The following is a 12654-nucleotide window of genomic DNA, read 5'->3' as shown; positions in this document are numbered from 1 at the left end:
CATCTTAGCTTCCATGCCCTTTATCTTAGATTCCATGCCATTTATCTTGGCTTCTGTTAGCTTTTGTGAGAGTGACATTTGTTGCACTTGTTCTTGTAATTTTGATATATCATGTAGCATTTCTTTCTCTTCTTCATGAGTCATGCTAGAGATTTCAGATTGCTTACTAGGTGTCTGTATTTTATTTTCTCGGGGCATCAATTACCGATAATAATTCTCTACTATGCCCTTTGAATTCCTTCATAATAAATTTTCAAACCAAGCTTAAGCAAAAATTTAAAAAAATCTACACACCTTTTTTCACTTTGTAGGAGCTCGATATTGCCTCTGATGTATCTCTGTACTTTCTGATCATCTAGTTCTGAAATTGCGACCTGCAGTAGCCCTCGGTGTCCTCTTTCCAATGCCACCAGTCTGACCCAAATTGGATTCTCCAAGGAAGAGTTATGCGAAATCTCCCATAGTGACCTGATTATAGACTAGTTTAGTAGAGCGAACTTGTACGACATGCCACGAGTAACTGTTTTGACCTTTGGCTATGAAAAATATCTACAAGAAACTACAGTCCGTCCTCTTTCTATAACTTCTTATGAAATCTCAATCCGATGTTCAGAGAGAAAGTTATGACAATTTTCCCCAGGTCACCTGTTTGGAATGTAATTTAGGAGTCTGCAAAAAGACCAACTTCCTCAGATCATATCTCCGCAAATATAGCGTGAAAAGCTCTGAAATTTGGACCCAAGGTTTAATGCGATGTGTTCTCAAATGGGTTTTTTTTTTAGCTTCTGAAACGTCGCATAAAAAAGGTTATAGAGAAAATGCCACGATGACCTATTTGGAGCAGCGAAACCCTAGAATCGAAAGCTGTGATACCAAATGTTATGAAACTAGCTCAAGAAAAGATAGAAAAGATAGATCAACGCCTTAGAATTCAGCCTCTTCGAGGGGGAAACCTCCTTCACATTACATAAATGAACAATTCTTCGATGATTCAAATGACAAAACCTCCTTTCTATATATAGGAGTCTAAGGAGTCACAATATAACCCAGCCAACCTAACAATAATAATATAAAGCCACAAAAATAACAATAGAGGGATTCTATGGGGCACAGTAATAACAATATGGGGATAATAGGGGCACAACAATATTAATAAGGGATGCAACTACAATAGTAATGGGGTAATCACTAGTATTATAGGGACCCAACAAAATCTAGCTGAATCAGAGGCTCCAAAGAGTCTACATGTCATAGTACCAGCATAGCAATAGGGAGATGCTAAGGAGTCTACAGAGTACATGCCAGAGGATTCATGCTTATGCTTTTTTTGGAAATATCTCCATTGGTTGATAGGGTCCGACTCTACCTCGTTCTCCTTGGTGAAAGCTTCTAAAAATGTCTTGTTGTAATGTTTCTGGGGGTCTGACAAATGATACATCTTCTTGACATCTTCTGCCCTGAATGTCCCTAACAGCCTTCCATCGGTTGTATAGAATGATCTGTCGGTTATGTTGATACTCTCTATTACCCATATCACCAGGTCATTGCATGGTAAAACTTTCACACGGGCTGCTATTTTGTGGAGGAAGGAGTTGGCTAAATCCTTAAGAGTATTTTCTGATTTATCACTTGAATCAGCGTTCCTCCTTCTTCTTCAATTTCGGTTGGATCCTCGGCTTCAATTAGATTATATATGCCCTCCCATGAAGTCTTTTCAAGGCCTAGATAGGTAGTATCAGCTATCAGCGCTAGCTTTGCTGGTTCATCTTTCGCTATGACGGGGACCTTTTCCGAGATTTCTTAGACATTTTTGTTGGACTGATGATTTCAGATTCGCTCTGCAAAATGAAATAGAAGGATGTAACAGTGGAAAAACTTGTTAAAAGCTAATATACAATGCACAAGACTAATAGAAATTAATCGTAATAGATGCCACGGATCTATGATATATTATGCCACCATGGATGAAATCCTTGAAGGATTCAACCATAATTGCTTCTTAATGATTTCCCCGTAACTTACAACGTGAAACTTTAATGTCGTGATGGTATGTTGCATCACAAATTTATAATGGTCCTTTTTAGAATGGGTATCGTGACTTCCCGATCGACGATTAGCGATAATCACATATCGCAGATCGGGAGTTACAAGTGCCATGCTTAAATGGTTCCTCTGCATGGTTGCGATTGCGATCAGTGGTGAGATGGCATGGGGAGGCAGCATGATTTAAAATTGATAAATCGTTTAAATTTTGTTTATAATTGACTTATAACTTTAAACTGCACATGTTCGTAATATTTCATGTTTTGCCTTTATCGAACGCATGCTATACAATAATGAAATCGCATCAGAAGATTTCAAAGGAGCTTTTGGGATGTGTCTTATGATTTTAGCGATGCATGATTGTGATCGTCTTATCGCATCGGAGGTTTTCCATGGAACACTTGGGACATTTTCTTAACGAGTAGTGATATGCGATTTCTGATAGAGTTATCACATCGACGGATCTCAATGGAACACTTTAAGTCCACCGTTGAGATAAAGTATGTGCGCGATGTGACAATTCGCTCTTATAATTATTTCCTTTGATAAAGCTTTTTACGATAAGGTTTTATTATGACTCAAATCAGATCAAATTTTCTTAAAAGGACTTCCATGGGTTCAAAAGTTTCGCAAATTTCGATTGCGATCTAACCTACCCTAAAAGAAAATTTTTATATGACCTATTATAAAAAAATTATTTTCAAACGTTTTATTGATTTTATTTATATTCTAAAGGGGACCCATTTCTTATTAAAGTCTTATATGAAAAATTTTGAAATGGGGAGGATTGTTGTATAGCACAACAATTGGCAATTTACTAGGAAAAACAGTTATCTCTGAAAATAATGCAATATCTAAATCTTTCTTAGTTTGGAAACAATTGAAGATAAATAAAACCATCTAAGAATAGCTAAATAAAAATTAACTCTGAATAAAATAACAATTTTTTGTAATTTCTTTTACAATCCCTTAAAAATAAAAACATTTTTGGTTTCTTCAACCTTTGATTGGTTGATAAAGATAAAGTAGGGGGCTTCTCCAACTTAGCTTTTAAATTTACTCTTTTGTCACAGGTAGTGCCTCTGCTGCCAGCAAACATCTATAGTCTCGACAGGGTTACCTTTTGACCATCAATCATTCATTGTCCCATCCATCTAAGAGTATAACTTTTGAAAGATAAATCCATAAAGATATGTTTACATATATATTTTTTGATTTTATATTCTTTTAACTTTTTAAGATAAAAAGCCATTGTCCTGGTTTGGGAGCTAGCTTATAACAATGCCATTCACTGGTTATAATTGAATTGAACAAGCTGGCTCGTAATGAGACCCCTTGTCTTATGATTATAAGCCATTACCCTGTTTTGATATGCAGTATTGGTAATGTCAGTTTAATTAGTTCCCTATGATCATGGTAAGCAGGCTCATGATGAGACCTCTTATCTTTTATATCAGACATATTTTAGAATTACACTCTGAAAAATCATAAACTTAGTGGATGGGGTGAATGAATTTCTCCTTAAGAGTTTATGGATGACATTTTTAGAGTTATGGATGCTAAGCTTGGAAAAGTCTTTACTTTTTATGAATAACCTTTCTTGAATTTATAAAATTTAGAATGATTTACAATATTTTCAAAGTTTTGGAAGATTTTACAAACTTTAAAGAGGTTCTCAAAGTTTCATGTTTTATTCAACTTTCCAAAACTGTAATCATTTCCTTAAAAGTTTCCACCTATTGAAAGCAAGTATTCACAATATTCTCTCAAAGAGCTTTCCAATAGTAAAAAAGGCCAATGGAAGACAATTTACAACATTATTTTATAAAATAAACAAACTTGCATAAAGAATATATACAGGTAAGAAAGGGTTACCTTCTTAAGAAAAGAATTTCTTTAAGATAAGCCCATTCACAGGAAGAGAATCTCTCTTTCCTGATAAATTTTGCAGTATGAACGTTGATGAGACTATCTTCAATGATTTGAAATGGTCCAAACCACAGCTTTTGAAATTTGGTATGTTTACCTTTGTCTTCATGTGCTTTCTCCCATTTCAACACGAGATCACCAATTTGTAATGTTTTTGAGCCAGTAGAACTTGCATCAAAAGAAGATTTAATGACTTGTTGATGTTTAGCATGAGTGATTTTGGCCTTCTCTCTTTCTTCCTCCAATTTGAGGATTTGATCAAATCTTAATTGAATAGAAGAAGAAGGATTTTTTTCAATAAATTGTACTAGGGCTAGAGATGGGAGTGCTAAATTTGAAGGTATTACAGCCTCTTTCCCATACACTAAGTTAAAAGGAGAAGTACCTATTGAGGCCTTCTGAGTTATGCAATCTGCCCATAATGAAAATATTAAAGATTTATGCCAATTCTTTTAAAATTAAATGAGATTCTTATTAGTTAACTCTACAAAACCATTACTTTGAGGATAATAGTTTGTAGAATATTTTAATTTAAAACCTCTTTTAAGAGAAAATTTAACTATACTACTCCCAGAAAAATAAGATGCATTACCAAAAATAAGGGCATTAGGTACACCAAACCTGGTAATGATGAATTGATCAATGAATTCAGTGATTGCATTAAAATTGACTATTTTTAATGGAATTGCTTCTACCCACTTTGTGAAGTAGTCTGTGACTATAATAATGTATTTGTGTTGCTTAGAAGAATGTGGAACAATCTCTCCTATGATATCAAGCCCCCAATGTTCAAATGGTTTCTCAATGTTTACTAGTTGTAAAGAAAACGTTGGTTTCCTTTATCCCCACTAGAAATTTCGCATATCTTGCATTTCCTGACATAATCATGGGCATCTTTAAACAAAGTGGGCAAATAATATCTAGCATGTATTATCTTGTGAGCTGTAGTATCTCCTCCAAAATTTCCACCTGCTGGACCATCATGTAATTCCTGCAAAACCTTTTGTGCTTCAGCTTTTTCAAGGCATCTTAATAAAATTGAATCATAATTTTTTCTAAATAACACATCATCAATGATTTCAAAGTGTTTTGCTTTTAATCTCAAAGCACATTTGTTTTTGTAACTAAAATCAGGGGGAGCATATCCATTTTTAAAATAAAAGATTAGATCAACATATTGAGATTCAGAATTAATGATACTTATCTCGTTCACTTGAAGAGTATTATATGAATCTTCATGTTCTGGAATATTAGAAGCTCCTGCTAATAACCCGCAAAAACCTTTCCCTCTCACAATTTCGTTGGTTTAATATCAATATCATACTCTTGTAAAGTTATTACCCAATTAGCTCTCTTTTCTCCTACTTCCCTTTGCGCTAGCAATTATCTCACTGCGAAGAATGGGACTATTACTTTTGTGTGTGTTTTTAGGAGAAATGGTCTAAAGTGTTTGATAGATTTAACCACAACAAAAGCTTGTTTTTCTACTTCCAAATAGTTGAGTTTAGCACCCTGCAAATTGGAACTAAAGGAGGATATAGGTGCTTCTACTTGCTGATCATTGATTTGTGTTAAAACAACAGCATAAAATGTTTCAGTGGCCAAAGTATACAAAATAAAATGATTAGAAAAATTGGGAGTATTCAATGCAGGAGTATTAATCGCCTTTTTGATTGAGTCAAAGGCTTCTTTTTCGTTATGTCCCCATTTGAAAACTGATTTTTTCTTAATCATAGTTTGTAAAGGTAAGACTATATGAGAAAAATCAGGAACAAATCTTTTTACAAAATTTATCTGTTTCAAAAATGATTGCATTGATTTCTTATTATGTGGCAAAGGAATATCATAAATCTCTTTTATCCTGTCAGGATCAATATATATGCCATCTTTGGATACAATAAACCCTAAGAGTTTACCTTCGTTAAGAGCAAAGAATGATTTCTTGGGATTTAGAGAAATCCCATACCTTTTACATCGTTCAAAGATCTGTTTTAAATCATGTAGATGATTGGCCCTTTTCTTGGAAAATACAGTTATGTCATCTAAGTAAACAACAACTGACCTATTAATCAAACCTTTGAAGGCTATATCCATGGCTCGTTGGAAAGTAGCTCCAACATTAATCAAACCAAAAGGCTTTTTCTAATAAGCATATGTTCCCCATTTAGTTCTGAATGTAGTTTTTAGTTTATCATTTGGATACACCAGTATCTGATTGTATCCTGAAAAACAATCAAGAAAGGACATTAACTCTGAACCAGCTACTAATTGAAGTATTTGTTTCATTTTTGGTAATGGGAAATTATCTTTTTGACATGCCTTATTGAGATTTCTAAAATCTATGCAAATCCTAATATCACCATTCTTTTTCCTTACAGGTACTAAGTTTGAAACCCATTTAGAATGTCTGATTGGGAAAATTATTTTAGCTTTCAGAAGTTTATTCAACTCTATTTTGATTTGACTTTCCATATTTGGGTGAATTTTCCTTAACTTTTGTTGTACAGGTTGGTCATCAGAAATCATTAGAATTGTGTATTGAATGATAGAAGTATCATAAGTTCTCAGATCTTCGTAATTCCAAGCAAAAACTTTTTTGTATTTGTTTAATAATATGATGAAAGCAAATCTTTCTTCTGATGTGAGTTCAAGTCCTAGATTGACATTTTGTGGTTTGGCCTCAGTGCCAAGATTTCCTAATTCAAACTTTAAAGTAGAACTTTGAAGTTTTGCATTAGTAACTTTGAAGTTTTGCATTAGTGACCTTTTTGAATCTATCTTTGATATCATAGAGATATTCTAGCTTGATCAAAAATTTAGGAATAGAATTCTTATTTATTCTTTGTTTTAGTTGAAGATCATGATCGTTTTCATTGATAATCTGATCATCATAAGATTTTTCAGAAGTCAAGAAATTTAAGATGTCTTCATCATGATTAAATACCCGCCAATTAGTGACATTGTCTAGGATAGATGGCTGAAAAATTAATTCATTTGAAAACCTATCTAAACTATAATCCTCAGATGGAAGGAGCTTAGAAGCAACATTAGCCAATAAATCAGCTGCGACATTCTGAGATCTAGGAATAGGAGAAATGTTGAATGCTAGAAAATGAGTTATGAGATCTTGAACAAGGGATTGATAATGTTTGAGATGTCCTGAGAGATAATGGATAGTGTTCCTTGTTTGATAACAATTTCAGAATCACCAAATACTTTTAGATATTGAATATTCAGGCCTATTGCTTTATAGAGCCCTTGAATCAATGCCTCATATTTTGCAGTGTTATTGGTACACTCAAATTCTAGTCTACATGATAGCATAGTTTTTCCCCTTCTGGACTAACTAAAATACACCCTGCTCCTACATCGTCATTGGATTTTGATCCATCAAAATATAAATACCAAAATAAAGGTTTATTTTCAAATTTATTTACAAGTTCATTAACAATACTAACAAATCTTGAGGTATCAGTATGAGAGAAATTTTCAATTTGTGATGTGATACTATTAACAGGAAAAGGTGATTGTTGAGCATTAAAATTTCCAAAGAATGATTTAGCTGAATAATTTCCAAGAATGTTGTTATTGAAAGCTATAGGTTGGTTTTCTTGTTCAAACTCCGTTACTGTACGAGTCGTGTTTTTCCTGATCTATTTTGATTTGATTTGGTTTCCCTTTATGGGGAATCCACATGCGAGACCAATCAGTGGAAATGTAACCATGGAGTTTCTCAGACCAATCCCTGCTTAGAATTAAACCATAAAACTCAGGGATGTCAGCAATCAATATATCAATTCTTTGAACTACTTTGGGATCAGCTGATAATCTAATAGTAACTGAATTAATCTCTCCTAAAACTTGCACTTTAGTCCGATCTAATTGAACAATATGAACTGCAGATTTCTGGGGCTCAATGTTTAATTTGGAGCAAACTGAGGCTGGCATTATGTTTGATGAAGCCCCTGAATCTATCAGGCAGTTATGCAGATTTCTATTATAGATCTCATAAGTCAAGAGAAAAGGAGGAGTATGAGAATTAGACCTATCTCTGATCAAAACAACATCAGTAGCATCTACTTTATCCGATGGTGGCTTACCTAATCCTTTAGCTGCCTTGGATAATACATTGGTTGGAAGAGGAGAAGAAAGTACCACATTCAATTCTTTTAGTGACAACTTTTGTTGATGTTTGAGCTTGCTAAGTTCATGTAAAGAAATATTTTCTCGAGTCTTCTTCATGTCTTCCAGGATGTTATAATCCATAGAGTTGAAAACTACTAACGTTTTAGATAATGATGGAGGATTAGAGGATGATGGTTGATTTTGGGTAGGCACAATTGGAGTTTTCTTCATGGGATCTTTGTCTTTAGTAACAGGGGTTGAATTTTTCTTCTTTGGATTTGTTTGAACAAGCTCTGTTGCATTTTTACTTCTAGTATTTACTAGGAGAGGTTCTTGTTCACTTTCATTATCAGAGTTGGGCAAGATAAAGTCCCACATTCCATGACATTCAACTATTTCATCTTCTTCTATTTCCTCCGATGATAAAACCGTGCCTTCATCTTCATCGTCATCTAGATCGGATTCTGCATTAGATATAGAATTAGGTGGTTTAGGGTCAGTTGACTAATTTCTTCTAAAGTTTCTAAATGGTTTTTTAGTAGAAGTTTCAGCTACCTACGTTTTCATTTCCATCATTTCATTGGACATAGTTTTCAGAAGCTTTTGTAAACCTTCCATGTCATATGGGTCTTTAACTGCTTTCTTTTTTGAATCATCTTTGAAAGTAACCTTTATGGATTTTCTTTCTTCAAGAGCGTTTTTCTTTTCCAAAGAAATGATACGTTTTTCAACAACGATCACTTCCTTTATATTTTCTACTAATGTAGGTTTTGCAGCCCTATCAACAAAGAAGGCTATGTTTGAAGGTAAGGCAGAAATATACCATTTGCTTCGGACTTCTTCACTAGGCTTGGATGTTACAGGAATTTTATTCAACAGTTTATTAAATTGGGAGTTGAAGTCTTTGATGGGTTCCGTTGATTCAAATTTAAGATTGGAGAGGTCATTAATCAAAGTCGTTGTAGACCTATCGTCTCCAAACTTGGTTAAAAATTGCTCCTGAAAAGCATCCCAGCTATTGATGGATCCTAGTGGTAATGAAAAATACCACGATCCAGCTACTCCTTGTAAAGTGTATGGAAATAGTCTAATAACATCGTCTTCTTCTGTTACCCCATTCAAATTTATTGATAACATAAAATTGTTTATATGTTCTTCTGCTAAAATTCCAATGTCAGGATTAAATTTTGGTAACCATTTTTCAGGATGGGCTGGTAATTGACTCAAAGGTGCAGGCATTGCGACAGCTCCTGGATTGGTCCATGGCCTTGGTTGAGGTTGTGCCATTGTTGTGCTAATGGTAGAAGAAGGTGAGGAGGCAGTTGAAAGTGATTGGGTAGAGGATGTTGGAGTACCTATACCCTTTTGGACTATGATTTGGAGTTGTGAAACAGATGGATGACTTTGAAATGGTTTAGATGGAATGGATGATGATGAGGAAAGAATCTCACTGTCAGACTCTAAAGGTGTCTTCCTAGCTCTTTTTCGACTTGGTAGAGGAAATTCAGTTGGTGGAATACCAAGCTTTTCACTCTGTGCTCTAGTAAGAGGCTGGGATGGAATATATTGCGAAGTCACACTGCCTTGGGATAACTCAGACTGTTCTTGGGATATCGAAAACCCTTGGAGTTTATGAATCAAGGACTGTACTTCAGGGGGTTCAAGAGAAGAATTTTCAGGTGTGTTTAAGTTTTCAGCAGTGGGTGTTGTATTTTCCTTTTCAACTTCTCACTTAAAAATAGGAGATTTAGAATGCGAAGGAGAAGTTGGAGGAGATGGTGAGGGAGTTTTACTCTTAGAATGGCCTATGGATTTGGATTTGCTTGCCATTCATAGTTCATGCCCTCCTTTTAGTGCCAAAAATGTTGATGCCTCTAAAATCCTAGCACCAACATTGGGGATAACCACCCGGTCTGGACCTTAGTACAGCTCCTTTTCCGTTTGGTATGGTGGCTCCGACTGGATATTATGGGACCAGTTTCCCATATAATGAATGGTTTGATGGATGATTGTTTTATAATGTATAATAAATATGATAAGTGCTTTAACCTATAACTCAAAAATATACAAATATACTTATCTAACTCGGGTAATGTATTAACAATGTGATTTCTGATTATTCCTAACAGATAAATAATCATATAGATGGCTTACTTATCAATAGAAAGATGCATTCATATATAATGATTACTTTGTTTAAGAAATTAAACAAAGTAATTATAAAAACATATCGCATTCATAACAATGTCTATCGCTGACATATATCTTTAAAGTATAATGATTCTAAATCCTCAGAAATGACATGATAAAGATTTGTTTGAAGAGCATACATATATCAACAATAACAACTTTTAAAAGGAATGCTTCATCACATAAGGAAACAAGACAAAAGAACAGTGATAAAAATACTGCATGCATTTGAGTCTTTCCAATGTAAATAACACTCCGATTCCACTTTATTATTTGAGAAAACTTCTAGGAGATACAAAAGTGCAGGTCTTGAAAATGTTTCTTCACAAAAATGTAGAACCTTGATCCACTACTGATAAAAATATATTCAGAAGTACAAAAGTGTAACTTCTCAAGTCAAGTTTTATACAAATTGAGGACCCTTTCTTAAAAGACATGAAAGGGTTTAAATAATAAAATAAAAACTAACTGTCAATAAAAATCACTTTGAGCTGTTGAAACTGCAAACATGAAAATCTAGGATTTGATTTATGAAAATAATAGTGTGATAGCCTTTGAACTGATTCATTGTATCTACTTCTCCTCTTTCACTCGCAGCTGACAAATTGAGAGTATTTCTCGAATTTCTGGAGGGTGACTTAGCCTGGAATGTAGTTGACCAGTGTATGTGGCATATGAAAGCTCGGGAACCATGTGATTGATAGCCTCGGCAAGGCATTTGGTGGCCATCTGTTGGCTGTGCAGCTTGACTAGGAAGAATCAAAATGCATCCCAAGTCAAATTTTGCACTTGCCGATTTGTTCTTCACTGCTGGCCAAATTCTGTCTCTATTGATTTTCTAGCACTTTTTCCTTCGGGAGCTTTCCTGGGGAGCAATCTGAGATCAAGTTATCTCCATATAAGCTATCATTTACCAACTTGATCACACTATTCATTGTAGCCCTGGCTCTGGAAGCAGCTCTTTCGGCCTTTATTAACTGTGATTCCCACTCTAAAAACAAGACTTCTTTGTGTGATTCTTAGATTTTCGGTAGATTAGCAGCCATGCCTTCTTCTTTACTTTGCCAAGAGAGAAATTTTGTGACCTTATCATCTGCATTTTCAAATTCTAGCCTGGTGTCAACTACCTGTTCAATGAGTGATGTATTGATGATGCACAATGGGTCAACCAATGATATTTTATGGCAAAGGATATTCAGTTGCCAAGATAAAGCTTTAGTCACTTCCAGGGCTTCTTTCTTGAATTCATCGATCTTCAGATAACCTTTGAATTTCTCTACCTATAATTGCAGCTGTGTGATTTGTTCTTCTTTGGCCTTCTTTTCCTGATACAGTGCCACTTAAAGCTTTCTGAGTTCTTGAGACAACTTTTGTAGTTTTTGGAGAGCCTGCTGATCAATCTTTTCTTTCTCTAGATTTAAATGTTCTTTCAGTTGATCATTTTATTATTTTTGCTCTGCTAATTGTTGCTCAAGCTGACCGATTTTCTACTGTTCCACTACCATTTTCTCTTCAAGTTGGGTGATCCTTAGATCCTTTTCTTTGATCAGTTGGCTAACTTCGGAGGCCTTGTCCATTGTAGCGGCTGTATAGGCACCTTCATATTGAGATAACTTAGTTAAATCCTCAGAAGGATTGACTTCTAAGTCTTTCCATACCACATTCATAAGTTCAGCTTGAGGAGTTGAGAATGGTCCCTGGTCAATTTTTCTCTTTTTCCTCTGTCTTTTGACCACAACCCTATGCTTTGGACTGTAAAATACATCTAGGGGTGGTATTTCCTCAACCTTCAATACAATCTCTTCGAAAGGATTCTCTGGAATTATTTCAATATCATGCTGAGTGTTAACTGTGCCGACTACCCCTTCAATTGTAATACTAGTAACAATAGGCTCCTGTGTTGTGGGCGATTTTGGTATAATGATGTTTTGGGAGTCATTATGGTTCTTGATCTGCTGATCGAATTGCTCCCATTCCTTGATTAAGTTGGCATCAATATGCACATTGGTATCTAGGAGCTCGCTGGTCTTTTCATTTGTTTGCTCCTTTTCGGGAATCTTCTCAGTAGTGTGTTCTTCACTGTGGCCTTCTTGCTACACCATAGGGGTAGTGTTCAATAAATCCAGAGGTAGTGTTTGTAACCTATGTGTCCTGAACTGCATAAACTTATCTATTTCCCTTGCTCCCAATTTGATCCTTGCTAGATGTTTTACATGTGAAAACGACTCGGCCGAAGCGAACAAGTCATCATAGTTATCTTTCTCATGTTCAAATTTGGCAAGTTTCACTTGAGTGGTAAAGTTGTAAGCCACTTCGTTTGGGTCATACTGTCTCTTAGGGATGATTGATAACTTCAGAATTTTTATC

Source organism: Pinus tabuliformis, chromosome 7, assembly GCF_031772625.1.
Source record: "Pinus tabuliformis cultivar Carrire ecotype Pingquan chromosome 7, CPIR1, whole genome shotgun sequence".
Classification (NCBI taxonomy): Eukaryota; Viridiplantae; Streptophyta; class Pinopsida; order Pinales; family Pinaceae; genus Pinus; species Pinus tabuliformis.
Note: the sequence above shows the minus strand (reverse complement) of the source record.